This window comes from Passer domesticus, chromosome 9 (assembly GCF_036417665.1).
Source record: "Passer domesticus isolate bPasDom1 chromosome 9, bPasDom1.hap1, whole genome shotgun sequence".
Taxonomy (NCBI): domain Eukaryota; kingdom Metazoa; phylum Chordata; class Aves; order Passeriformes; family Passeridae; genus Passer; species Passer domesticus.
In genome coordinates, this window is record NC_087482.1 from 38,112,001 (window position 1) to 38,139,340 (window position 27,340).

Consider the following 27,340-nt stretch of genomic DNA (forward strand, 5'->3'; position numbering starts at 1 on the left):
TCTTTTGTTCAGAAAGGTTGCTCAAAGTGAGGATGTGAACACTGAGATAGAGCAGAGCAGCACAGAGAGAGGCTGAGGCTAACAGAGGGTCCCAGTGTATGTTCACAGCTAATGTACCAGAACAGGTCAAATTAGGCCTCCTTCTCTGTGTTTAAATACAACTTGCAATATTTCCCCACCATTTCAAGGCATTATTAGCACTTGCTGTAGAAAGTATTAAACAAGCGTTCTCCATTTATCCACATTAATGATTCAGTCCAAACTCCTGCCTTCCCATTAATATCCACTAACCTCATTCAGTGATAAAACTTGATTTAATCTCCAAATTACCTCAGCACAAAATTTCTTGGAGCAGCAATGCCTAATAATCCAGGGCTATGTGAGCTGTTGTGATAGCCAAGTAACAACAGTGGCAGCATCTTTTTTGAGACTCGGCAGAAAAAAGAATCAATCCAGAACATAAAGAGACACAAATAAATTGCTAAACAGTATAATCCAATGATACCATACATCTCAGAAATGAGTGCCTCAAAAATCAATAAAAACTGAAAAGGGAAGAATTGTAGTTGTCTAGATGCAGGAACGTTAAAGAAGTTGCAGGTGAAGGTGCCACCAAGGCAAGTGCCAGGCTCTGGGAATGGTGAGGGAGATTGGCTCTGGAAAAAAGGGCACACACTGCTAGGGCATAGTACAGCAAGGAAAAGCTGAGTAACCTGCACTGGAGGGCATTGTGGATAGCATAGGAGAGGGAATTAAGTTCTCTGGGGTTTGAGGGGCTCCACTGCTTTTGTATTTTGATGGTCTTCCTCCACTTGGAACAGCACAGGCTGCTCAGTGCCTGGGCTCTTGAAGGGGCTTTGTTTGGATGGGAGGGTAAGGTTGGGTTTGGGACAGCTCCAACTACAAAAATTCATGTTGCTGTGCCTTGGCTCCAGTTGTAGTGCTGTGGATCCTCTCCCTCCAGAGATGCTCCTTGGACACTGCTTCCATGTGCCTGTGCTGGAGCTGCCATGGGGCCGGTGCTTGGTGGGAGCTTTAGATGCTGGAGATGATGCTGGAGGTTGCTGCTTTATGGGCTTGTTGTGAAGAGCCTGACTATCCTGCCTTGCACAATGCACTGACCCAGCTCCCAAGGACAAGGTAATGTAATGTGGATTTTGTTGTTTTTCTCCCTTGACTGTTCTTCCCTGGATTCTCCTGTGGGCTGGTGGGTGCAGGTTTTGGTGCTATGACTGCTGAGTGGTGGGTGCCAGGGATCCATCAGACTTTAACTTTGTTCTGGTTGTGCATTTTTTAAAAAGCACCTTTAACTTCCCAGTCTTTCCACAGAGCAGGACCAGATCCAAGCTGCTCTGCTTGCTAGCTCAGATCTGCTTTCTAGCCTGCATGCTCCTCTTACTGCTCCCTTTGGAGTCTGCTGGCAGCACATCAAGCATGGCCTGTCCTCCTGGTCTGCAGCAGCCTGCTGTCTCCAAAGGTTTGTGAGAACAGTGGGGCTCCTTGCCTCACTCTGGTAGCCATTACTCTGTGTGTCCTGTTAGAGCTGCATGGATTTTAAAAGAATCATGGGGGAAAAAAAAAAGAAAACAAGGAAAACAAAGAAAAAGGCAGAAATAAGCAGAAAAAGAAAGGCAAGGTAGACACATGACAGTCACTGGCAAGGGAAGGAAGAGCCAAATAATCCAGGGAGTGACTTGAACAGTCTGAGCCCAGTGATCCTGCTGAATTGAGTCTGCTGTCTCCCAAATGGCATAATTTAAAATCATTTGCTGCAGTTTTAGGCAAGAATTATTAAATGAATATTAATCAGTCATTAAATTCTGTGAAACTGCTTCTTCATTCTGGGCTGAATGAGGCCATTTAGCTGAGGAGTATTCAGCATGTTAATGTCTCTGTGAAGGGGTTCCTTCCCCCAGAGCCACTGCTGCTCTCAGCCCCACTAACAGGGGCAGCTTCTTGCACCAGGTGGGTGCCCCTGGGGCTGGACACTGGCTGTTCTCTCAATTCCCACAAGCAAGGAATGACTGAATGAAACAGCAGTATAAACTCCAAGTCCATCCCTACCTGCACTGAAACCAGAACATTCCCTTCTAATTAGGAAGGTTTGGTTGAAATATTTTCCTTCTTCCCTTTCTGTATACCCCAATGCAGTGTATAACTGACTTTCCTCCTGGTGCATTCAGGTCCCAGCCTTGATTCCTGTGGCAGGAAAAAAAATCTTTCCCAGCTCCTGAGACATGCAGAGGTTGAAATATTGAGGGGGAAACTGCAGACATCTTAGTGGTGGCTGTATTTTTGCTGCCAGGACCCCAAAGGCATTGATCATGAAGGAGCCAATATTAGCAGCTGTTTGGAAAATAAACCCTTCAGAAGAACATTTCTCTGGCATGACCTGTGCCCTCTGCATGGGATCCACCCAGCACAACATCTGCTCTCCTTTTGCAGGAGGCAGGAAGTCACATGTGAGTGGCACAGGGGGGTAGTGCTGGCTGTGACCCCACATCCACCGAATGCCCACCTGAAGACCTCTGACTTTTCCCTTTGCAACTTCTGTTGATTTCTTGGCCCTGGAGAAACATGAGGGGCCTCGGCTACTTAGAGGACAGCATTGACTGAGTGGTGACAACCAAATTCATCACCTTTCCAGAGTTGCTGCCATCCTCTAATTCTTCTTTTTATGTGCATAACATCTCCTTTACTCACACATAACAGCAAAGTTAGGGCAAAAAGGGAAACCTTGGGTGAATTCTTCCAACCTTCATTCCCTCTCCAGGCTCTGGCAATTCTGGGTAAGCCGCAAATACTAGTCAAAATGCAGTGAGGTGTGCAGGTCTAGAACAAGCTGTGGAAGAGCCTGATTGGAGAGATCATTCCAGAACTCACCCAGTGCTCACTGGTTATATCAGAAGGTGTGTCTTGGTGGTGTTGGGTGGCTTGGTTTTTCCTGGCTCTTTATTATAAGCAGGAGAAGGAACAAATCTCAAAACTTTCTAGCATACGTCAAATGCATATGCGTGCATGTGAATTTTATCTAAGTGTAGAGTGGTGAGTTTTCACTAGCCTAATATTCCAGGCTCTCCAGGAATCTTCAGGTGTTTTGCATGGAAAATTGCTGCCCTTGTAATTGTCTGCAGGTTATAAAAGGTAAAACGTTTACAGTATTTTTTTAAACTAAAGAAGTCCTTTTTGGTATGTGTCACTGAGGTTTTTTTTTTTCTTCTTATCAGCCCTTGTTTTAAATGATACATAAATGAATAAACCAGAAGGAAATCACTAACCCTGTGCAGGCAAAAAATTGTACACATTCTCTTGCTCTCATGCCTGAAAAATAATGAATCATTAAATCTTGAAGTCACATTGACATTACCAATTGGGTTTGAAATCAGCTTGGACCTAAGAAGCTACAGAAAACCTGCCAAGTGACAAACAGCGACTGATGGTGATGTAAGAAATTGGAAACATCTATTAAACAGGTGCAGATTTCTATTTCCTAAAAGTTATTGGCTGGAGCAGTGCAGCGCTTCCCCTGCTTGGCACCTGCTTCAGGGACAATGGCCACAGGCAAAACCCACTTAACTGGAAACACCACAATCAGTGAAAGCACCATGGTTTCCATTGCTCCTGGCTTTTCACCTTTATTTTGTTGCAGCAGCAGAAGGAATTGGTTCAGTATCAATTCAATTTCTGGGTGGGGAAAGGAATACAGGTGCCAGCTTTGAATGTGTGCTGAAATTTGTGACAATGCTCAGCTTACTTCAGCTTGCACCAAGTGCTGTGTGGTGCTGCATGGGGCACTGACCAGCCCTGTGGTCAGCACCTGGGCAAAGCAGACATTGTTTTTGTATTGTGCTTTCCAGCCAGGAACAGGGAAGGGCTTATTTCCAATTTAGTCCTTGCTCTTGCCAAATTGCTGAGCACCAGCATTTCTTAGGGGCTTTGCTGAAGCTCAGTGTCTGATACAGGGGTGTCTCATTCATTGGAAGGGGTGCTCCAAGCCAGGGGAAGACTGTCATGTCTGTGTCTTTCATGCACATGAGGTGGAGTTTTACATGGCTTGAGTGTCCCTGTACTCTGGTGTGGTTTCTGCCTGGTGCTGTTCAGTGCCATTGTGTGCCCTTCCCTGGGAGTGTCCCGTGAGCAGGTTCAAGGACAGGTGGCCTCAATGCCTGCCAGGCAGGGATCTCTGCATGGTTCTGCTCCATGGTTTTAGGAAAAAACAGCTGGAATCCTTCTCCTGGGTGAAGAGTTTGCATGAGATTCTGTGCATCACTTAAGTCAGCAAAGCAGAACCGCACTGGGGCTGGATCTGATGGAGGATGACTTCACTGATGTGCTTTCCATGCTGCATCCCCTGGGATGGCCTGCCCAGGTGTGAGCTCCTCCAGCGAGCTGATGAAACGTGCTGCTCTGCTGGCTGCAGCTATTATGGGCTCCTCATGGCAGCCAACAGCTCCTCACGTGAGATAGTCTAGCCTGACCTTCTCTTTTTGGAAGCTGATTGCCAGGTTAGTTGTCCTTTTCTGCCCATTTGAGAGGGTAATGTGAGAAATGAGAACTGACAGTGCATTTTAAGTGCAAGCCCTGACAGAAATTGGGTATCCACACATCTTTGTGGAACAGTTCCAGCTCGGAGCAAAAAGAGGAGCTCTGCTGTAATACTGACCTGGCTCTTGGGCTCTGCTTCTTAGAGGGAAATATACTGCACCAGAAAGTTAAGTCAGCAAAGCTTCTCATGACCCAAATTCTAAAGGGAAAACCTGAGGCAAATGATTGCTGGGAAAAGAGGTTCATCAAAGGCAGAGAAATACAATATTCTCTGTAAGAAAGCCTATGTAAAATATAAAAGAGGAAACATTTTGCTGATTCTGATCCCTGGGCAGTGGAGCATTAGCTGCCAGGCTGCAGCTCATGTGCTCCTGCTGTGCTGGAAGAATGTTCCCTTGAGTAAAGCAATAAATGATCCCTTTTCAGAGGAGAGTGCTGTCTGGCCATATCCTGCTGGATCCTGGAATCCAGGTGCTGAAGTGTGTTGAAAGGCATTAAAAATACATTAAATACTCTCCTTTATGCTTTTTCCCTACATAACTCCAATGGCTGTTGCAGAGATGCCGTGTGATACTAAATGCGATAAGAAATCGGAGAGGATACATGCATGCAACTTCTTTTTTTTCTTCTGAAATTTAAAATTTACTCCAATTTCAAAATGGATTGACTTGGAAAATGTATGAGCAATACCCTCATAACTTATGAGCACAGGGTATAATATGTGCTCAAAAGGTTGTAGGAAACATCTCTTGCTGTAAGGTCTTTGCTGAAGGCTGCCAGAACTTTTTTTTTTTTCTTCACTGATCTAGATATCATTTTATTTGTTTTCTTCCCTGACCTCTCCTGGCTGCCAATCCAATAATTGATCACTGTTTTCCTTTCATTTTCACTGAGCTGGCTTGGCCTGGAGTGGAGTGAATCTTCTCCACAGTAGCTGCTATGGGTTTGTGCTTTGGATCAGTGCTGGGAGCAGCGCTGGTAACTCAGGGATGGTTTTGTTACTGCTGGGCAGACCCTACACTGAGCCAAGGCCTCTTCTGCTCCTCACCCCACCTGTGAGGAGGCTGAGGAGTGACTGGTTGGGGTTAAACTGTGACAGGCCCTAAGGCAGCATCAGATGTGATATTGTCCTGCTGGTTGGTAGCATCCTGTTCAAGCTGTTTAAGCACCATGTCTTTTTGCCATGTGTTTTTGTGCTCATCCCCATGGCATTTTCCCCATCTGGTCCAACCTGTGACTTCAGATTTTTCTTCTTGCCCTTTTGTTGTGCTAGAGAACAGAAACGGGTGAATTATGGACTGTGAGCTGTAGATACACTCACTTTTGGGAAAATTTGAAGACATTAACATTCGTTTCATGAACATTCCCCCCCCCTCCGCCGTCCTCTTTAAAATGAAAGCCAAGTTTTTTCCCTACAATATTTTTCTTGTTGGTGAAGTGATGTTGGTCAGAGAAATAGGACTTTTCTTATGTAAAACTTCTTTGTTAAAGCCACTCATTGTGTTTGTGCAGTATTTATGACTGACCACTGTGTTTTCTGAGGACATTCTCTTGAACTCCTTTATCACCTTTGCTTATGCTGCACTAAGACACACAGGAGGGTGAAGGGCAGAAGCATTTAGCAGGTTTTTCTTTATAACTTTGAAAGATTTATTGATTTAATACAAAAATAGGTTTTGATCATTATCTTTCTAAAGCAATTGGATTTGCTTTATTCCAGCTTGGGAATTTCGTTTAAATTTACTTGTCTTTCTCACATCATACACCCTGTGTCTTCTGGTACATGCTTTCAAGTTCTAAATTTTGATTTATTGTAATTTATTACCTAGAAGGTGTTCTTAAATTACTGCTTCAATAATACAATATACTAAAAACTCAGTGGTTTTATCACATCATACCTGTATTTGACAGCAAATTGATCTGACAGTATTATTACATGTTTTTGACAGGCTTATTTGAGATCCTTAAATCCCAGTTCCCTCTTTGTTTCCTTGCTGTAACATCAGTGGCATAGCCTTGTGATCAATTATCCACTTAGGAAGACCCAAACGTCTGCCAGTTTGGTTTCCAGAGAGGGATTAGCTTCAACATCTGTTAAATATGTTCATTTTTTCACAGTTTAAGAGAAGATTTCATGTCCTGTTCTTGCTGGTGAGTGTCACAGTGATGCTCTCACAGGCTTTTCCTGGGACTCACCCTTTGGGCAGATCTGGTGGCAGTGGGAACCCTGCAAAGGGACACAGAGATCTCTCTTCATGCCAGAATATTATGTTTTTAAAATGGAAACTGCAGAAATGGCCACTGCTCTGGTTTCTGGAGAAAGCTGCACAGGTTTGCTTGCATTTAGTTCTGACTATACAAGTCTGGGAGAAGGACCTGGTCCTCCTTGCAAACTGGGCACCATGGTGTGGCCAATGTCCCTGGAGGTGATTCCTGGAGAGGCTGCCTAGGACAGAGGCCAGACAGAGTTAAGAGAAAAAAGTATGTATTTATTAAAAGCCTTCAATAGATACACCTCGGGCAGTGCAAAGCAGAGGCTGCACCCAAGATGGACAATGGTCATGAGTTTTTCACATATAAATTTGGTCTATTTGCATATCAGGGAAGGAAGTCATACTCCTCCAGTTTAATCCCTCCCAATTAACTTTTTTTTATCCTTTTCAGGGCCTGAGGCAGAGGGTGTCCTTTGGTCTCAGGCCCAGAAAGATTGGTTTGTCTGACCAAAATGTGAAGAGAGCTTGCTAACACTGTATGGAGTTCAAAGTTATAAACCAGTGCAGTACAGCATCTGAAAAATATAAAAACTAAAAATTTAAGGCATCAGAGGAAGGGGCTGAATTTTGTGGCAGCGAGATCTCTCTGTTCTAGGAATGAGGAGCCAGCCACCTACCAGGGTGCCCATGCCACGTTATCTGCCTGGCCAGGCTGGGTTTGGTCTCTCCCTGCCTCTTGAGCTGCTCCTGTCTGCCTTCAGCCCAGCACTCACTGGGGAAGGAGCTTGGGTTAAAACTGAAACATCTGGGATGTCTGTTCTGGTGAAGCACAGGCGTGGCTTCAGCTCCAAGCTCTGCCCTCTCGCAGTCAGTGTTACACCAGGCTGCAGCACCTTGTGGTGTTCTGTCTCCACATGGATTACACAGGCAGGACTTGGTTGGCAAGGATGTGCTTGTTGTTATTAATAATTCATTTCTAGGGCATGAAAAATGTAAATTTTTCACAAATAGCTATCCTACAAAAGGGATAATAAGCTATTTTATCACTGCTAGGTATTCTCAGGGGCTATATAGCTATTTTGATAGTTGAACTTTTCTCCTGGTGTTTTTGCCTATGTCATTAATTTGCACAGATAGCTTGTGTACAGGGTTATGCTCTTGTTCATGGTGCTCACATTGCTGGATCATTATTATACACTTTTAATGTAATAAGGAAAAATCTTTCAGCCATAAAAGAAGAAAATCTTATGAAGTGAGTTGCCTTCCAGTGAGAAACATGCTGTTGGCAACATATTTAATGCAGCACCTAGAGAGTTTGATAATCACTGTGTGTCTGTGATATTAGCATTCACATTGCTTATGGCATTTGGATCAACAACAGGGAAAAAACTATCTTTTCTCAAACTAAAAGTTTAAAAACTTAGAGTTTTACTTTAAACAGTCAAATTGGGACCCTTTTGTTATGTTGCAGCACTCTCCGAGGTTTTAGAGCTCCATGTTGGCCTTGTAGCTCCTGAAACAGCATGTGTGATATGTATTTGGATTTATACCCCACAGATAAGCAAATGGCCACGTGGATTAACAAATGGAGGAGCAAAGCCTCCAGAGGAGGAGTGAAACCAGTGTATTCTGTCAAGAGGAGAGTGTGGTTTTGACAAACATGGGTGCTTCTCTACTGATGCAATGTCAGCACAGCCCTTGGCTGTGAAGTCATCTAGAGATCAACTGCATCCAGGGTAAGCTGCTTTAAGTAAAATGAGGATTTGACCCAAGAAACATGGCACGTTTTTTACCAGCCCTACTGTGCTGAATTGGGTTGGATTAGTCAGTATTCCTCCTAGTAGCTAGTAAGGAGTTGGGTTGGAAGAGTGTTGGTAATTTGGGGGTGTTTTCTGGGCAGTGCTCACACAGACTCAAGGCCTTTGCTCCTCCTCTCCCCACCCCACCAGCGAGAAGGCTGGGGATGTACAGGGAGCTGGGAGGGGACACAGCTGGAGCAGCTGATCCCAACTGATCCCAAGGGATGTCCCAGCCCACATGGCATCATGCTCAGCATGTAGAACTGGGGGAAGAGAAAGTAAGGGGTGTGAGATTCAGAGCAATGGTGTTTGTCCTCCCTAATCACCATTTCACATTTCTGCCCTGCTTTCCTGGGAATGGATGAACACCTGCCTGACCATGGGAAGTGGATAATGAATGCCTTGTTTTGCTTTGTTCTTGTGAAGCTTTTGTTTGACCCATTAAACTGTCTTTATTTCTACACAAGAATTTTCTTTCACCCTTCTAATTCTCTACCTGTCCCACTAAGGAGGAGAGAGGGCGCATTTGTGTGGGGCTGAGCTCTTGGCTGGTGTTAAACCATGATACCTGTTCATGTGGAAGATGAAACACGTTTTATTTTAGTTTGAAGCTAAAATCCAGCTTCACATCCTTAAGGGTCCTTCCATCAGATTGCATTTGCCAGCAGAGCCTGACTTGAAGTTTAGTGTGAAGAGAGTGGTGAGCACCACACACCCGACAACTTGGTATAATGACATGTGACTTCAGCTTGTGCTTCTCTTTAGGGGATGACTAATGAGTCTTTGTCTCATGGAAGACATTAAAATACAATTACATTATGTTAGATCAGCTCTCACAACTGCTAAATTACAGAGTAGTAGGCAGTGGATTTTCTGCAGTAGATTCCAGTCAAACTGTTCCTGACGCAAATGTATGTGATAATTCACTGTGCGGACAGAAATGTATTCACTATTGTATTTTACAAGGCAGATTTTTCTTATGTTTTTACAGGTTTTTCTAGCTCTGGTAAAGTCTCTAATGAAATTCCAGTCTGGCAGTTGACTCATTAAACTTTCCCTCAATCCATCACCGTAAAGCTGATTATCAAGATGTTGTCTTTTGGTGTTATCAATCTTGAGTGACTTTTTTGGAGATTGATGCACATCCGTTCTTATGACTGGCTCAGATGATATCTGCTATTTATCTTGATCTCCTTTTATTTAGTGTTTTAACTTAGAAGGTTATACTGCCTTTCTTGATTGAATTTTAATGATGAGGTCTTGACTACAAGACAGACCTTCCACAGCTTTCAGACACATTTTACAAAATAGTGTCCTCAGGCTTTCCTTGCTGACACATTTCTAGATTGTCTTTTTCATGCAGTCCCAAATGGGGTTTGCTCCACTCTGTGTGTGCTTCTACTCAGGTGGATGTGCTGCAGTGGTATGGCCAGCTTTAAAGAAAATTTGGGATATAGGGAATTACTCCACAGTAAAAAACCAATTATTTCCCAGCTTCCCTGTGGCTGTTAATGGGTCTGCAAGGGGCAAATTCAAGTTAAAAGGCAAGTATGGTTCTGTCAGCAATATAATGGTAAATAGACCAACATGTCAGTGAAATGCCAGGTCGGCTGAGGCCAGTAAAGTCATGCTCTGGTTAAGCACAGACAAAACCAAGCAAACAAAATTGAGGAGAAAGAGAATAAGGGGGGAAAAAAGCTTTGGAATGGTATAAGCAGCAGCATCAGACTCCAGTTATGGGATCATTTAGGGCACAGCTGAAGCCAGACCAGCTGGGGAATGTTTCTGAGGATGGTCTCTGAAAATCTGTTGAGGGGCAGGACAGAAAAGCTTGGCACTAAGGAATGGAAGTGGCTTGTCCCTTAGTGTGTTCTTCATCATGTGTATCTGAGCTGTTACACATCCCTTTCATGTCCATTCATTTTTAGGACCAATACATCTTGTATTTGAAAGTCTGTGTTACATGACTTATAGACAATTTTGTAATTGGAATAATTAAAACTTTAAATGTACCATTTTTTTTTTTCCCAGCAGTACTTTGCACCTTGGATAGCTTTTGTAAAGGATGGTGCTGTGGACTCCAGTCCTGGAATAAAGCTACCAGTCTCTTTCAGGAGAAACGCACTGATGCAATCCTGGTGGCTGCCAAGTTTCTGCTGTTATGGGGTCAGACAGCTGCCTTCAGTGCAGGGGAGCTGTGTCCAGCACACAGCAATCTTGTGATATTGTGTGTGTGCAATGTTTATTCTCTTGCTGGGGTTTCCTGTTCATCCCTAGGGAATCAAAGTGTTCCATGAAGGGCTGGGGAAGTGGTCACTGCTTGTTTGTGCTACTGGGCACCATGAGGGCTGTATCTTCATAAATAGACCCTTCTGCATTCATTCAGGCTCATTGCAGAGCTCTCACAATGGGCAGAAATGAGGTGTGTTTAGGTCAGCAATCCACAAGCACTTAAAGCATGTGCCCACATTTGCCCCCTGCCCCCCACTGGACACAGCTACACGTGCACTCATTTGTAGTTTGCATTCTTGGTGCTGTATTCAGAGCTTCTGCCTGTTCCCAGCTGTACTTCAGTACCCAACAGGGACTGTAAATCAGATGGTGCATTTTAATGTAGTATAATAGATTTCTGGTGAAGAAAGAGCTTTCTTCTCTGTGCCTCCTTGGTGGAATTATTTGCATTTTTTCACTGTGTCTGCATGTGCGCCAGTAGTTCTGGAGATTAACCTTAATCTCTGATTGAAAGCAAAGCAAAGTGACATTAGCTTGTAAAATGGATTCTGTGAGAGATACATTTAATGATTTTCTTTTTTTTCCCCCTCAGTAGTCAAAGGTAAACTGCTGCAAGCAATGTTATTGGACCAGGATTTCCTTCTTTTTTCTTTTTTTTTTTTCCTTCCCTCTTAAAGGCTTTACCATTCAAAGACACAAAGTTTTAGAGAGCTTTTGGCTCTAATTCACAGATGGTGTGTAGTTCCCAAGTGCATCCTTTATGATAAGGAATCAGTTGTTTGAAAGTATTTTCTCAATAAGCAGGTTCAATTGATTCTCTGTGGCTGCTGCCTGAGCTGAGAAACTACTTCTTGATGGAGATGAGGATGAAGAAAAGATGTAGCAGAGAAGCTGGGTACTTTATGACATCTGTTTGTCCAGAGATAGGAGGTTTTCCAAGAAACTATCTTGCCAGGTCACACAGTTGTGTAGCTCTTTTGGGTGATTCATAAGTTCTAAATGTGTCTTTAGCTCTCAAATAAAGAATCATATGATTTCTCCTGCTTTTTTCTTCTTTCAATTGCCATGTGGGTAGACGTACAGCATCGTGCCCCCTCTTAGCCTCTCTCCTTGGGGATGACTCCATCAGACCTCTGGGACAAACTCCAATTGTGCTATAATGTTTAATTCCAGAACATTAAGGCAGCCTCTGTATCACACAAACTCTGCTCTGTTCTCATGATGGTTGTCCCTGCGGGGCAGCTGGAGCACCAGATCTCAGCTCCTGCTTTTGCCATGAGAGCAGGAAGCAGATCTGATGGGTCAGAGGGATCCCTGCCAGATGCAGATGTGCTCCAAAGCAGAGCCTCAGGCAGTCACTGAAAACTACCACTAAATGCTAATTCCATCGGAAGTTAGTTTTCCATAACTCTGCTGAAGAAATAAAGCTCAAGGCAATGTTTAATCTGTCAAATACTTACTGGAGGACTGTTAGTTCATGTTTCTGTTACACTCTGCAGTGCCAGCTACTGGCAAAAGGCACCTACAGGAGCAGAGGTGGGGAGGGGATGCTGTCTCCAGGGCCTGCCCCCTTCTGCTCTGTACTACCAAAGGAAAGTGTTTGCAGGTTTTTGTGTAAAGGAAAGGCCCTACTAAATTGTCTTGGCAACAGGATTATCACTGACCAGCCAGAAAATCCTTCCCCTTGGAGGTCATTGGCAGTGCCTTGTCCCAAAACACAGCTCAGCCACAAAGCTATGGAAAAAAATTGAGGAAAACTGGTTTTAGTTGCCTGATGATACTGACCCCATCATTGGGTAAATGCTTTTGGTGGCTGGAGTTGGTAGGACTGTGCTGTGTTTTTGTTCCCAGTGCTGGTCTTTTGTGATGATCCAGTTCTATTGACATCAGCAGCTCAGACTGCAGTAAACACTGCTCCAGTGGAATTGTCCTCTTACACTCACTCTGTCCTCTTACACTCACGCCTTGCTTTTCCAGCTGTTTTTCAGAGGGCAGCTGTTTCCTCCCTGGCTTGCAACAATGCTCAGAACACGCAGAAATTCCACCTTTAAGTTTTGCAGACAGTGTGGTAGCTGCATTTTATAATTTCCTCTTTTTATTGTTGCCTACTTCTAAATGTCATTGGAAACAGCCTTTAGTGCCTCTTTCCATAGCCTGTCCTTATAAAGCTCTCCCATTAAATTTTGTGTCAGTTCAAGAGGAGGAAGGAACGTGGCCTTACCTTAGCCATGTGCAATAAACATTTGTTATGTGCCTGCTGCAGTTCACCTCCTTGGCCAGCCTGTGCTTCCCTTGGCTTTGTAGTTACTTAAATGAGTGTGGTTTGGGGACCTTGTGCTGCCCCATGCCTGTTACTGTCATGGTGAATTACACTGGCTGCTGGTACCTGCCCAGTGACAGCCTCTGACAGCCATCCTGCAGGTACCATTTGTCAGAGGCTCTGCTGATGGGTCTCAGGAAAGGGCCTGGCACTTGACAGAGCAGTTGCCTCTCTCTCTCTCTCTCTCCAGCACAAATGCTTTGGAGCCCCAGAGCTCTCTGTAGCAGACTGTGGCAGTGCCAGCTCCTGCCTGTTTTTGGGGATGTCTTCACTACTGGAGTAAATATTTATTCATAGCATTCCTTGTAATGATCTTCAACTTTTTAGGGTGAAGTCCTATTTTCTAAAGTTCTTTGAATGGTGAATTCACTGCTTTGGTTGTATTACCCCACTGCTGCCTTCCATCCTTACTTTTATTTTTTTTTCCTCCTTCCTACCCCTCCCCATTAAACTTCACTCTTTCTGAAGATGTTCAGTGAAAAAATTGTATAAACTGTTTAATATTGCTTACAAGCTGACAGCATTAGAAAGCTCCTTCTGCCCTACTCACCCCAGTACTTTCAGCAGCCCCTGCACCCATGGTGCAGTGCTGCCCCTGTGCTGCAGAGGAGGTGATCCAACCCCCACGAGCACAATCTTAGCTTCTCTCTGCTCAGCATCTGGGTGCAGTACGTACTGTGGTTTATCAGACACCATTATGTGAAGAGAAACTTCAAGTGCTCCAACTTTCCCTAAACTCAAAACTCAGTTTTGAGAGCATTCTTGAAACTTCCCATGCAGGTCAGTTTGATCTTGAAGGAGGGAGATGAGTGCTGTTCATCTGGGTTTGCTTCCCCTAACGAATGGTTCATTGATCCATGCTGGAAACAGTCAGCCTGGTTGGCTACAGGGAGCAGAGTACAGATGGGAGCTGTGTTTCCCTTTCTCTGTAAGCCAAATGCCATTGATTGCCTTAGAACCAGAACATTTTCATTAGGCTCATTTTATTTCTCAGATTTTTGTCATTCACAGTGTTTATGAAAGGAAGAAATTATTGGCCCTTGCTAAATAGTGCAGAGAAAAACTGGGAAAGCTTCCCAGGGTTTTGGTCTGATCCTTACTTGTATTATATCCTTGGGCTTTTGCATGGGTTGCCCTGGTGGAAAAGGCTGGGGACTGGTGTCACCCACAGAGCCTGGTTCTGGGGCTCCTGTGCTCCCTCTGGGTCACCTCCCCTGCTCCTGTGTGTGCTGCAGCTGGGGAAGGTCTTCAGGGGACAGAAACACATGAATTTCCCCCTTACAGGCACAGTGCAGACAGGGATGTTTGGGCTGTTGACATGAGTGGTCCCAGAGGGGATCCCAAGGCAGTGCTGCCCTTCCCTGCTTTGATGCTGCTCTCTGCACAGCCTGAAGCTGCAAGGCTGAGATCAAAGGGTGCCTCTTCTCCCAGCAAGAGTGGAGAGGTTGCCTGGGTCCTGTCCTGTCCTGCGTGGAGCTCTGTACTCTCTGAAGGGGCAGGAAACCCTCAAGTTGCAGAGAAAGCAGGGGCTGGCCAGAGTCTGTCTGTGGGGTGTTTAATATCAAAGCCTGCTGATGTTCCAGGTGGTTGTGCATGTCCAAGCCCCATCTGAGACCCCAACTCTGGTCAGGATCTTGTGAGGACTGAAAGCTGAGGAGAACAGAACAGACCTCAAGAAGGTAAAGCCTGTGTCCGTGGGCTGGGAGCAGGAGGCCTGCCTGGCTGCTGCAGAGCCCTTGGTCCTACACCATGGGAATCCCTGCTTGCCTCAGTTTCTTTCCCACAGCATTTCACTCACCATCTGTCAGCAGCAGCTTTCCCCAGCAGCTCTTCTCCCTCCCATCTCCTGCACCCACCAGCCCCAGAGGGAAGCCAGCCCCTCATATGGCACCCAGGGCATGGGCAGTGACCACTGCTTGGGTCCATCCCCTCTGCCCTCGGGCTTTGTAGCCAAGCAGAGGCTTAAAAGCACAAAACAAAACAAATCTGTCAGAAACCCTGGTATTTGTGTTGTTTCCCTGAAGGCAGAGTGCCATAGCAGGCAGCTGGGTAGTGGTGATTGCTTTGGAGAGCTGGATAGAGGCTGTTCCTCTTGTAGGGGTCTGGATTTCATAATGTGCTTCTTATTCTGCAGGTTTCCTAGTCTAGATGTATTTACTACATGGTCTCTTGGCTAATTATTTCTAGCATGGCACTGATTGAGCTGTTAATAAAGTGTGAAGGTGCCTCGCAGGCACTTTTTGAGTCTTAAAGAAATGATCTACATCTAAATTGCAAATAGTAAAATTTCCTTACCCACCAATATTAAGGTGATAGCATCTCCACTATTGTAAAATTAATCAAACTTCTCCTGGTGACAGAAATGTTAATTTAAATTTTTCGTCACAATTACAGAGAGAGTTATTGCAGCCTCTGACTTGTAATTAATTTCTCTTTCTTTTCATCACTGTGTTACAGCCCTTTGTAATAGTGATAAATGGAGTATCTACCTGACCTTTTTTTTTCTTATATAGTATAAATTGGTTTTTGGTTTAAATAAAAATACTTCTGGTTAATCAGTGCTTTTCCATAAATAGGAGGATTGGAGAGAATAACTTGGGGTTGTTTCAAATAAGCATCTCTGCAGTTAGTATGACATGCAGAAAGAGATGAGATTGGGAGTAGCAGGGACCAAATACAATATTAGACACTGTTAGACTCTGTCCCCATGTTGTGTGTTGTCCCAGTGGAGCCACATGTGCAGGAAACACAGTGGGGAGAGATTTGCTGCTGCTGAGAAGGATTGAAAATAGGATTGGCAAGGATAGTGGTGCATCAAACCACTGGCATGAGTAAGAACTGGGAGAGGTTGAGGGATAATTGTCACAAGAAGAAAATGAATGGGTCAATCAGTCAAATGTCTTAAGAATGTCAGCACCAGGAATTTAAAGGAGGAACTTCAGGTCTTGTGGGTAATCAATGTTATAATTTAAAAGCTGTACCAGAGGCTTGGTAGAAAATGTCCATGGGTAGAGTCCTGATAGAAGAGTTACAACTCATCCAGGGAGGACTTGGCCATGGGGAAGAGGCTGAGACTCAGGCTGAAGTTGTGGTGTGTCTGCTGCAAGGCTCTGGGTATGGGAGCAGGAATTCTGTCAGGGACACAGCTGTGGACCACCAAAGAGGTGGGGCAAATGACACTGCTGCTGAGCATGTGGCAGGTCAGTTCCCTGGTGGGCTGTGTGAGAAAAGGAAAGAGAGAAAGTAAGTGAAGTATTGCCAAGTCCTGGTGTGGCTTAGAAAAGGAAGGTTGACTATTCAAATGGATTTGTTTGAGGCTTATCCATGGATCTGGTAAACTGTTTTAGTAAAATCACCTGGGTATGGTATGTCACAAGTGGCTGTGAGTCCAGCAGCTGATATAATAATCCCTAATTGCAGGCTATCTCATCTGAATTTCTCTATGACATTCAGTGATCTGTGTTACAGGAGAGAATAGAATAAATTATGAGAATACTGCCTCAGGCTGTACAACCTCATAGATCAGCAAATATCAAATTTTGTGTATCTCTTTGACAAGTGTCTACTTTTTAAATGCTGGTTTGAAACATGTTTCCTATGTGGTTAAGTTCCCCACCTGTAAAATTTGTGTGCCTGTGCTGTGGTCTCTGAGTTTCACCCAGGCAAGTCTCCTGTTAGAGGCATTTGGCCACCAACCAGCTTGCCAGGCAAACTACATTTTTCACTCAAATGTAGTTAATGACCCAAACGAAATGAAATGCTTGTTACGGGTTGATTTAAACAATGTGGTCTAATGACAATGTTCTCTCCTTTCTGCCCACTCTCAATTACAATTCCACTTTATTTCAACTAGGCAAAAAGAAAACGAGCTTTTTAAACAAGGCTCAGGAACGTGTCTGTTGGCTGGAGGGAAGCGAGGAGGGGAGGACCATTTAGCTGGAGATTTTTACTTTCAAATTTCCTGACAAAAATTAATTAGAAGAATCATGTAATTACAATAAATGTGTCTCATTGGTCCCTAGTGGCTTGTTTCTAAACACTGAAGGATTATTTAGGCATTTGTGACAGCAACAAAAAGTAACAAATAATTGTAATGGGTTCTTTTTATATACAATAAAAATGACATAGAGTAGCTGCATGTTTTACTAATTTTGCTACAGGATCTTAAAGAGGTGGGATGTTGTGCAATTGGTTTAATTTTTGCTGTGGGTGCAGAGGTTGGATTTGGGATGGGCTGCTGGCTGGTGTTCCTGCTGGTGTCCCACAGGTGGTACCCCAGCACCCAGAAATGTGGATATCTCCACTTGCTGTGGTGCCCAAATTGCATGTTCTTCTCATGAGATGGGAGGAGTAAATATTCCCTGCAATTGAAGCTGAGATCAGTGGCTGTTGTGGATTGGTTTTCATCATGCCTGTGATGAACTCTCTGTTACTGGTGAAAATGGGCAAAGCCTTCCTGGGTCACTTTTACCCCAAAGCTCAGCCAGGCAGGAGTGGTGCAACCGTGGAGTTGGAGAACACTGGGATAAATTCAGCTCCACTGCTTTTCTCTGCTTGTTATGGGGCTTGCATCTGCAGAAACCTGAGAATTGTGATGTGATTTAGCTTTATAAATGCCTTGAGTTCGGGTCTTTTCACTTATTCTTGTTTTGCTGTCTTTCCAGGGTAAGTGAAACTTGAAGGAAGAATCTCACTAATATATCATGCAAGTTGGATTTAAACATATTTATAAACATAGTTATAAACATACAGATAAGGTGGACATGTATCATCTTAATACACCTCCTCTCCTTCTAAATTATTTTGCTTACAGGGCGGAGGTCTCTCTAGTCTGTCCTGTCCTATCCTGCTGAACATCTACAGCTTTGTCATTTAAGTATGTGACTTTATCCTGGCTTGGATTCATCAAGTAGATGGTTGAGCTATGTGGAAAGATGCATGATCTGAATGTGCCTCTTCTTTTTTCATTTTCTATAGAAGAACAACCCTTACAGCAAAGCTGGCCTGGCTTCAGGATGTTGGTTAGGTGAGATGAATCCCACCCTCTAACAGGGTTTGGATCTTAAAGGTTGTACACAAGAGCCATTGGTGGAGACATATGAACACTGTAAATCTTTTTACTGCATGTACCAACCATAAAGAGAAGTGATCTTCAAATGACATCATCAACACAAAGGGCACTAGGAGAAGTTCCAGTTTATGACACAGTAAATCATCAAGCAGCCTAGTAATGAACATTGAGCCTGGACAGTTTTGCAAAGTGAGTTCCCATATAGCATGGTATTGTGCATTGAAATGTGGGCTCCAAACCTGCTTAGCTAGTAGCACTTAAGCTGCTTTAGTGAGACCATTTTAGATTTCCACAGTCGACCAATCTTCTCAAATTGCTCAGTGTCTAATGTAATCCCAGATGTATTTACCATACTTCATTGTATTTATAGAGGTGACTAGGCCATGAAGACATGGCTTATTGCCAGGGACAAGAAGTCCAGGTTCTTCAGTGTATTTTCCTCTAAAAGCAACGCTGTGGTGCTCTTGGAGTGTGTGGTGAACACATTTGTCTTTGCTCAGTGACGACGGTTGATCATTAGCAAAATGTATTTGAGTATTTATGGTTACAGGCGTATTGACCTTAATGCTCCACACAGCAGTGATGGGATCACAGCCAGCCACCACAGGGGAGGTGCCATGTGCACAGCTCTCCCTGAGCAGAGAAAATGCCTCCAAGCCATGGCAGCTGGGAAGGGCACTATATAAGAGGAGCACGTCCTTGGTTCAAGTGTGATAAACTGGCTGCTACAGCCCTGTTCCTTTTCCTCTCTGCTGGTTCTTGCCCTCACTTAGCACACAGGCTGTTAAATCACATGCTCCTCTGGGGCTCCTCTGCAGAGCTGCCCTGCAGTAAAGGGATTACACTAATCAGTACCAGTGTGAGGATGTGGCCCATGGACATGGGGATGCTGCCAGAACTCATGCTTGAGGGGTGCTCTGCTCCGGCAGAACAGTAGCTTTGTCATGTCACTACCAGTGGATACACATCTGCATATTCCTTTATTCTTGGAAATGCCTAAAGTCAAGTTATGTTTGCAAAACAAATTATGCTTCAGGACATTATATATTTATATTTTGCTATAGGTTTGGGGTGATTCCTGGCCAGGCAAAAAGCAGGCTTTTCTGTTGAGCAACATGACAGTCTTGTGACATAATGAATTACACACAGCTGGTTTTTCTCTGGCTTAGGAGTTTTGTTTCATTATTACTGTATCTGTGCAATTCCTTAATACTGTTGAATCTGGACTCTGTTTACAGGCATATCGAATTATTCATAACTAGAATGAAATATGATATAGAGAGGAGCATGAATGTGCTTTATTTGTGTGTAACTGCATATGTAATGGTGTATAAAGACTCAGGAGCAGCTACTTAGATGCAATGTCTCTTCTGCTTTCTCATTCATCACAATCATTTGTAAGCTTCCTCTCCTAGCATGGCTACTCTTCTTCACCTCACTTTCCTGAAGCTCTTTCTAAACTAAACAGCCTTTTAGACAGTTGACAGTGGTAATTAAATAAAATAGACTTCAAGGGGATCACTGGCATGCCTTGTGTTCAGCTGCAGTGTTAACAAGGCTGGGCGTTTGGGATTGGATCTACAACCTCCACAGGAGTTTGTGGGACATGCTGAACTCCCACTGATTTTATAAGAAATTGAGAAGGCATTTAGTATAGGAAAGGGCTTTGGGGACTGCTTTTCCTGGGCTGCTCTGGGATGAAATGGAGCTCTTGGAAGGGAAATCTCAGAGAACACCAGTATCTACTCCCCAAGCCAGCCAAGGACACAGGAGTTAGAGGCATACAGGGGATTTAAGACCTCCCTCTATGCCTCAAATAATCACTGGTTTACTCCTAAGCAGAATTTTAGTCTTATGGAAAAAAGGCTGAGATGAAAGACTCACCTATGGCAAAGTAGGGATGGATGATATGAAATACCTTGTCAGAAAGTATAAGCTGGTCAATCACATTCCCTAATTGTATGTCCAATTGTACGAAATGTAAGTTTCCAATTGGCAGTGGCCTTGATTTTTCTAAGTGTTATTTTTAACAGATAAAAAATGGTGCAGATGCATCTTGCTTTACCTTAATGTTGTACTTCATCTTCAGCAGCAGTGATTAGAAACTCCCTTTTGTGATTTGTTAGTGCTTCTGTCCATCTTCAGTGAAATGTATCTTAATAAAATACTGCACAGTTTACTACCAAATCCAGTGTTCCTACAGGTTTCAATTTAGGTAATAGGGAATGCCCAGCTTGGCTGTGTACAGGTGGACCACTTGACTCTCTCTCTTACAGGCTCAGTCTGTGTCAGGTTTCTCTGGAGAGCAGTGTTGTGATTTAATAACTGGCCTGCAGTTCCATGAATTACATCCAGGGAATTGTTCAAGAGGGATGATAACACAAATGGGTTACTTGGGTTAACTCAAGCCACTCTCTTGAGCACCCTGGATCAATTTCCTAATGGACCAAAGTGGGTGTGTTTTGGAAAACTGCTGGCACGTGTGTATGTGCACTCTCACGCTGCACCACACAGACAAAACCAATTCTGAATTCTATTCTATTTTTTCTATTTTAGTCCGTTCACATTTAATCTGAGATTTTTGAAGTTGAATGAAGCACTGGAGATTGTGCTAAATGGAGGGACTTGGGGCTGGTGAGTGAGTGAGTGATCCAAATGTTCACTTCCTATCTCTTCAGTGTTGTAAAGTTTAAATGGTGAGGACAGGGAATACTGGTGAAACAGAGTCCATACCTTGAACTGTAACTTTTGCTGCCCTCTAGCCTGGTGACAGTACCAAGCAATGGAAATGCCTGCAGTTAGATATCTGGATATTTATCCTAAGCCTTGCTTCTTAAGGATTCTTTTCGTCCATTTGATTCATCAAGTTGGAGAAAATCCATAGTTTGATATCAAATTAAGGTAAAGCAAAACCTCTCCTTACCGCATAAATTTTTTCCATCCCTTTACTAAGGGGATTCATTCAAATCCTTTACTAAGTGCATCTTGCTTGTGTAAGCTCAAACATGCAGCTGAGACCTGTGGACACCCTAATATGTAGAAATGGAGCAGAGATAAAACCTATGGAATTTCACTGGTTTTATATATTTGTCCATTTAAGTGCACAGGAATATGGTGGGTGTTTTGTGCCCCAAGGAGACGTAAAATGTTGATATTATGGCATTTCAGTTAAACATAATTTTTTTTTTTTTGGCTTTGGTACTGCATTGTCTACATTTTTTGTGTTTTTTTTTCTTGAATATGCATAACTTGCTGAATTAATGTGAAGATTTTTTTGTTTCCACTACTGGGTGGTGTTTTGTTTGTTTTTTTTTTTTTGTCGGGTGAAAGAGTGGTTTATTAATGAGTGTGATATAAAGTTAAAATTGTTTATGTTTGTGGCCAAAACTTGCAGTTTTATGTGTTAAAGTGGTTTGCGAGAATGGGTGTGGGTCTTAGCCAACCATGCTGCTCCTCTGTCCAGGTTTGGTTTGTTGTGCAGACCCCTCACTCACTACTTGACATCAAAGAGAGGAGAAGCCATTAAAGGGTGCCCAGTCTCTGGCTATTTTGGGAAGATAGCTCTCCAAGTCTATTCCTCTCTAGAGCCAGGTATCAAAGGAAGTTGATAAAGTTGCTGGTGAATGCTTTCTAGTCTTTTAGTGTAATCACTGAATTGGGGATACAAAGGAGGTGACATACTGGGGCACTTATGTTTCAAGTGTCTGGGGATGGAGGAGTGTCCTGGGTTGGTTTCTGTGCAGCTTCAGGAGTGCCGAGTGAAACTGGCTTACACATTGAATATAGCATGCTCTCTTTTTTCCTTATTATTTCTTTTTTGCATAACTAGTTTAGTTGACAGCAGACTGGTTTTGCTCCTTTGATCTCTGCTCGGTTTGACTGTGTTTTCAATAACTACTTAGTATAAAAATAAAACGTGCAGGCCGCATCAAATAAACTAATTAAAGATTAGAATGAAAAAGTGTCAAAATCCGAGCCCTCGCTGAGGCAGATTAGTCACTGCATATGAGACACAATCGAATAACTAATGGGTTGCTGTAGTAACGGGGGAATCGATACCCCTCGGCTGCTCGGGGAGTTGACAGTAATTTCTGCTGGGTCATAGATTCTGGAAAATGAAGTGCCACCTACTACAGCACAAGTAATCTCTGTGGACTTTTTGACAACAGAGCATCCTACAAAGTTTATATCAAAGAAAATGTTAATCCCTCAAGTCTGCTTGTTTACCTCTGCAGGGTTTATCTGATATTGCTACAGCCACAGACAATTAAGTTTAGCCTCCTATGTGGGCTCTTGATGGGCTAGCTCTGCAAACAAGCTTTTGGTTTTGCTTCCCGAGTGATGGGTTCATAGGACATGGCACTACCAGGGTGCTGGACTGAGGGAGGGGGAACATGGAACAATCCAGTCTGCTGTGCCAAATCAGCTCCTCTTGAGGAAAACTCATACTGAAGTCAAGAGATGTTCAGCTTGAGTGCAGAGAAGGAATTGCACTTGGGTACTTAGAGGATGGTTTGTAACCCAAATGTAAAGCCAGGTTTGCTGTAAGCTGCGTGTATTTGTGCCTTGCAACCCAGAATTTCCAAGATTTTTTCTCGTTTCTTTGAATTGATTGCAAGCCCTCTGGGATGGGATCACTCTTATGCATCTGGGCAGCGTGTACAGCGTATCCTGACTGCTGATGGTGGCAAAATGGGACACTGCAGAGGGACAGGCAGCACAGCTCTCCATCCAGGAGTGGCAGCTGCAACTTCCCAGTGCAAGGACTTGAGAAGGAAACCAGCAATCCTCCGGCAGGATTTCCCAGCTGCGGAGAGGGAGAGAGAGCCCTATGAAGCACAAGGAGTTAATGTTAGCCAGAGAGCTACAGGGGGATAATAAGCCCTTCCAAAAGTTTAGGGGGGAGGGTAATGCTGGAGGGAAAGTAGGCCACTCCCTAATGAGGGGAGTGGTGGTGTTAATTACGTCTGGAAATGGCCTGAGCTCCTGAAATTCATCTTCAGCACAAAACGATCAGGAAAGTAGGATCAGGCAATTAGGAAAGTGGGGTGGGGGGGGTGGAACAGTGTAAAAATAGCTTGTGTAATTAAGAGCAGAGAAGGGACCATCTGAAGTACTGGCAAACGGTACAGAGGGCTCCTGCCTCCGCTGAGGGCCCTGGCCCCGGGCTGCGGGCCGGAGCAGTCACTGCACAGGGCGAGCAGGAGGCCCAGCTCTGCCAGGGCTGCTGGGCTCTGGACACTTCCCATGCCTCGCACCTCGCTCCCGGCAGTGCCGCTGCCACCCTGTGCTCCCAAATCCCTGGAAACTGGCTGAGCTGGGGGGCGAGAGCGGCGAGAGAGGGAGCAGTTCCAGTGCCCCGGTGCTGGGGGCACAGGCAGCCCTGGCACAGCTGCCCGCGGGCTGTGCTCTGGAAGGCAGAGCTGTTGTCTCTCCCTGCGGCTGATTTGTGGAAGAAAACGAACTCCACAACTTTTGTGAAAGTTGTAAAGCCGCAATGTTTATTACAGCGCTGGATGCGTGTGGGGATCGTTCGCCTTAAATGACATGCCTACCTCTGGGAGCTCCAGATCCTTTTTAATCTCCCTTTCTAATCCATATGCGTGCAATTTCACAACAGGTTCATGCATATTCATTATACTGATTTTGGTTACATTTGCCACTAGTGTTTTACCAGGAAGAACTCCTGGGTCATCCTGCTGTCTCCTGCAGCAGTCTCTCCATCTGTTTGAGTTCAAGGAGCCTCCCTTATCTCTGTCCTTTGGCTGAAGCAGTTTCTTCGAGCATAGGCTTTTTGCGAGAACAAGCAGTCAGACCAAACAGCTATGTTTGCAAGCTAAAGACTTAATTTGAAGATATACATTTCACCAAAATAGGAATGGATTTCTACTCTGGAAAATTCCCACTCTGTCTCACAGCCTCCTGCTGTGGTTCTGGCTGCCAGAACCTGCTGGTTCTGGGTGCCTGTGTCCTGCTTGGCACAGGGTGCCAGTGGGGAGTGCTCCCCTTTCACCCCTTCCCCAGTTTATGGGGCCATGTATAGTGGGGAAAAGCCCAGCCTTACTCTGATATTCAGCCCCAGCTTTGCAGCTGCTGCTGACGTCCGTGCTGGTTAGTACATAATGTTGGTGAATAATAATACCTGACCCAGTAGAACAAGAAGTCTTTTATCAAACACATTTAAAGAAAAATGACAGTCCGTGTAGCATGTAATAGAATGGATGATAAATCACAAAATGGGGAAAAACAATTGTTACTCCTGCTGCTATGAGTTCCCGTTCAGGAGGTCCATAAGTTATGTTTTTGATGACATAAATATAATGAAGTTCTCTGGAAATGCTGACCAGAAGTCAATATACAACTCAGTCCTAAGAAGTTTCCTAATAATACCTCTGTTTGTTTTAGGTAATAGATCTGTTCACGTGTATCTCTCCTTTTAAGTGCTGTGATATGATACCATGATGAAGTTACAATATGGAGCTCGACTAAAATGGCATTATCAGAAATGTCACCCCCTAACAAATTAGCAGTTGTGATGTTTGCCCTCTGGTTACAAAACCTTGTTCCTTTTGTCTTTTGCTATAACTTTATAATAACAAAGCCTGTGATGTAAATGTCTTCAGGGTATGTTTCCAGTAGCAAAGTGTGAAACTTGTTTCAGTGGGGATATGGGGGGGGGACAGACTTCTTTAAAATTCAAGACAAAGGATTTTTCGCCTTGAGCATTCCAGTTGCAGCTGCTGTTGATACCCACATGTCTGGTTATGTAATCCACAATCTTTAAAACTGACAAACAAAACAAAAAAATCCCCCCAGAAATGTAGTTACTAATTTCTCTGGAGATTGATTTATGGTGGAGAGGTTGCAGATTTCAAATTAGTGAGGTGCTTTTTGTGTTTACAGCTGTAGAGCCTGGGATCAAGCAATAAAATGGAATGAGGGTTTGGATTTTTTATTTTTTTTAACTGAAAATAGAAATTCACAGGTCTTACTCCAAAGCCAGCACAAAGACGTCCATTGGGTCCTATGTTTTTCCTTCAACAGGGCATAGGAAGAATTGCAAATTTTAAAAGAAATATAGAAAAAATCCCCTCAGGCCTCAAAGCTGTGGCTGATCCCAGGTCTGTATTGTAGTAGTGAAAGGGGGAGCTCCTGTCTCTGGCTCACCAAGGGAGAGATATTCCTGAGACTGTCCCCAAACCTCTGCCAGTGACAGCAGGACAGGCATTGTCTCACTCTAAAGTCCACCTGGCTCCAGTTCTGCCCTTGTTGGACTCTCTGTGCAGGTGGGAGAAGATCTTGGTGGGAGCTTCTCCTCCCTGCCCTTTGCCAGTGTTCCCAAAGGAGTCAGTGAAGGCTCACGAGCCCGCCTGGGTCTGCAGGGCTTTGGGCAGGACACGAGAGAAGGTGAGCCCTGGGTATCCAGGAGCAGATGGGAAAAAGGGATGGTGGGTTGGGAGGGCATGAGGAGCCGTGATCAGCACATGCATGAGTTTGTGTGCATGGCTGTCAAGCCAGCTGTGTAGGAGGGTTTGGGGCTGGGCTTCTCTGCCATGGGGGTTTGTTTTACCATGCCAGCATGTTCATGGTTAATAATTGTTGCCATCACCCTTCCTGGGAATCAAAGAATGAGCTAATTTGTGCTCCTCAGGAGCAGTACCTGCCTTCATTTCAACAAAGGAAACCGAGACAGTCTTTGGTTAGATATAACTAAGTGTTGCTTTTTATTTTTAAGATGCCACAGAGAAAACTTAGAGTGTAGAAGCTTAATCCATAATGGTGACACTTCACTTATCCAGGCAACTGGGAAGTGCTTAAATAGTGAAGCCTGTGGCTTAATTATTTACCTGTGGCTTAATTGGGTGTAATTCTACTGAAGAGTCTGTTTATTTTCCTATGGAGAGGCTCTAAGATGCCTCTAAATGAAAATGTTACTGGTCTCTACCTGTGTGCCCCTTGACTTCAGTAGCACAGAGCTCATTTAAATATGCAGAAACCTATAAAAAGCATGTTTTCTCTGGTGCAATCAGCCTATGTTTTCCTCTGGTTCTGCAGCTGGGAATGCATATTAAGAAGTGAGAAAACCCCTCCCATATTTCTGTACACATTGCTCTGCTCAAACCTGGCACAAGAACTATTGCTTGGCAAGAGAGACTCCCCAGAGGGGAGAGAAAATATTGGACCCTCCTGGAAATGTCTCTAGAGTGATCCTACACTGGCACCAAAGGTCTTTGGAGCAAGAGTCTCGGTGGGCTTAGGGAGGCTCTTCTCTTGTTGGTACTCCACATGCTTTTCATCCTCTGCAAATTCCATGCTGGTAATTTTTTCTGCCCCAGAGCTGGGAAGGATCCTTTATGCAGGATCAGATACTCAAAAGTTTTTCTCCTATTGGTGTGTCTGTGGATATTTGCTGTTTATATTCCAGGCACAAACCCCTGGTGAACAGAGGCAGACCAGGGGCTCTACCCTGGCCACTCATCCTTATTTAGATGACCCTTTTGACTTCAGTGTGTTACTCCTGCATGCCTAAGAATAGTTTTCCTTTGTGAGAGGTTAGAGGGTTGAATACCAGGGCTTTCCATTTGCATATCTTGGTTAGAGTCTGAACTGTTCCTTGCATCCAAGCGTGTGGAAAATCTCTTCCTCCTGTTCTGCCAATGTTAAGTCCTAGGAAAAGATTTTTATCTTGAATATCCATTTAATTCAAACTAAATGTGCTCATATACATTCTGGCTATGTTTTCAATTCAGAAGGCTGATTTTTCTTCTCCCCATTCCCCCTCCTTTACACAGAGGCTCATACCAGGAACTTGTTTTTGAATATCTGTAGGCAATTTCCTTGTAGTACTTGGACCTCCAAGCTTCCTTGGACTTCTACAACAACAGAAGCTTTATATCATTGGTTTTTCACCCCAAAATGCTTAGTTTCTATTAACAGCCTCACAAAAGGGCAGTGTATTGCTACGTGGTGATCCCAATGATAAATGAAGCACATTATATGTGAAGTAAAGGCTCTATTTATCCTTGTGCTTTTTTTTTTCCTAAGTCCCAGCAGGTTTAATGTGAGTAGCTTTTGATGACCTTCGTAACAAATCAAGAGTAAACCTCAGTGCATTCTCACAAAGGTAGACAGTGTTGCAGACATTTTTTAAATTGAAAGA

General features: G+C 44.0%; 1 long non-coding RNA gene across 7 annotated transcripts in view; it reads left to right on the forward strand.

Moving 5' to 3' along the window:
- LOC135308118 (uncharacterized) overlaps window positions 1–27,340 on the forward strand; it is a 122,140-nt gene that overhangs the window by 72,358 nt on the left and 22,442 nt on the right. Inside the window, exons 3-6 of one of the 7 annotated variants that reach the window (XR_010368643.1) lie at window positions 936–1,140; window positions 3,074–3,144; window positions 6,664–6,696; window positions 8,316–8,494. The exons of 4 other annotated variants lie outside the window; for them this stretch is intronic. This is a non-coding gene — a long non-coding RNA (uncharacterized LOC135308118). The remainder of the gene's footprint in view (window positions 1–935; window positions 1,141–3,073; window positions 3,145–6,663; window positions 6,697–8,315; window positions 8,495–27,340) is intronic. 2 more of the 7 variants (XR_010368644.1, XR_010368642.1) reach the window with 2 other exon arrangements.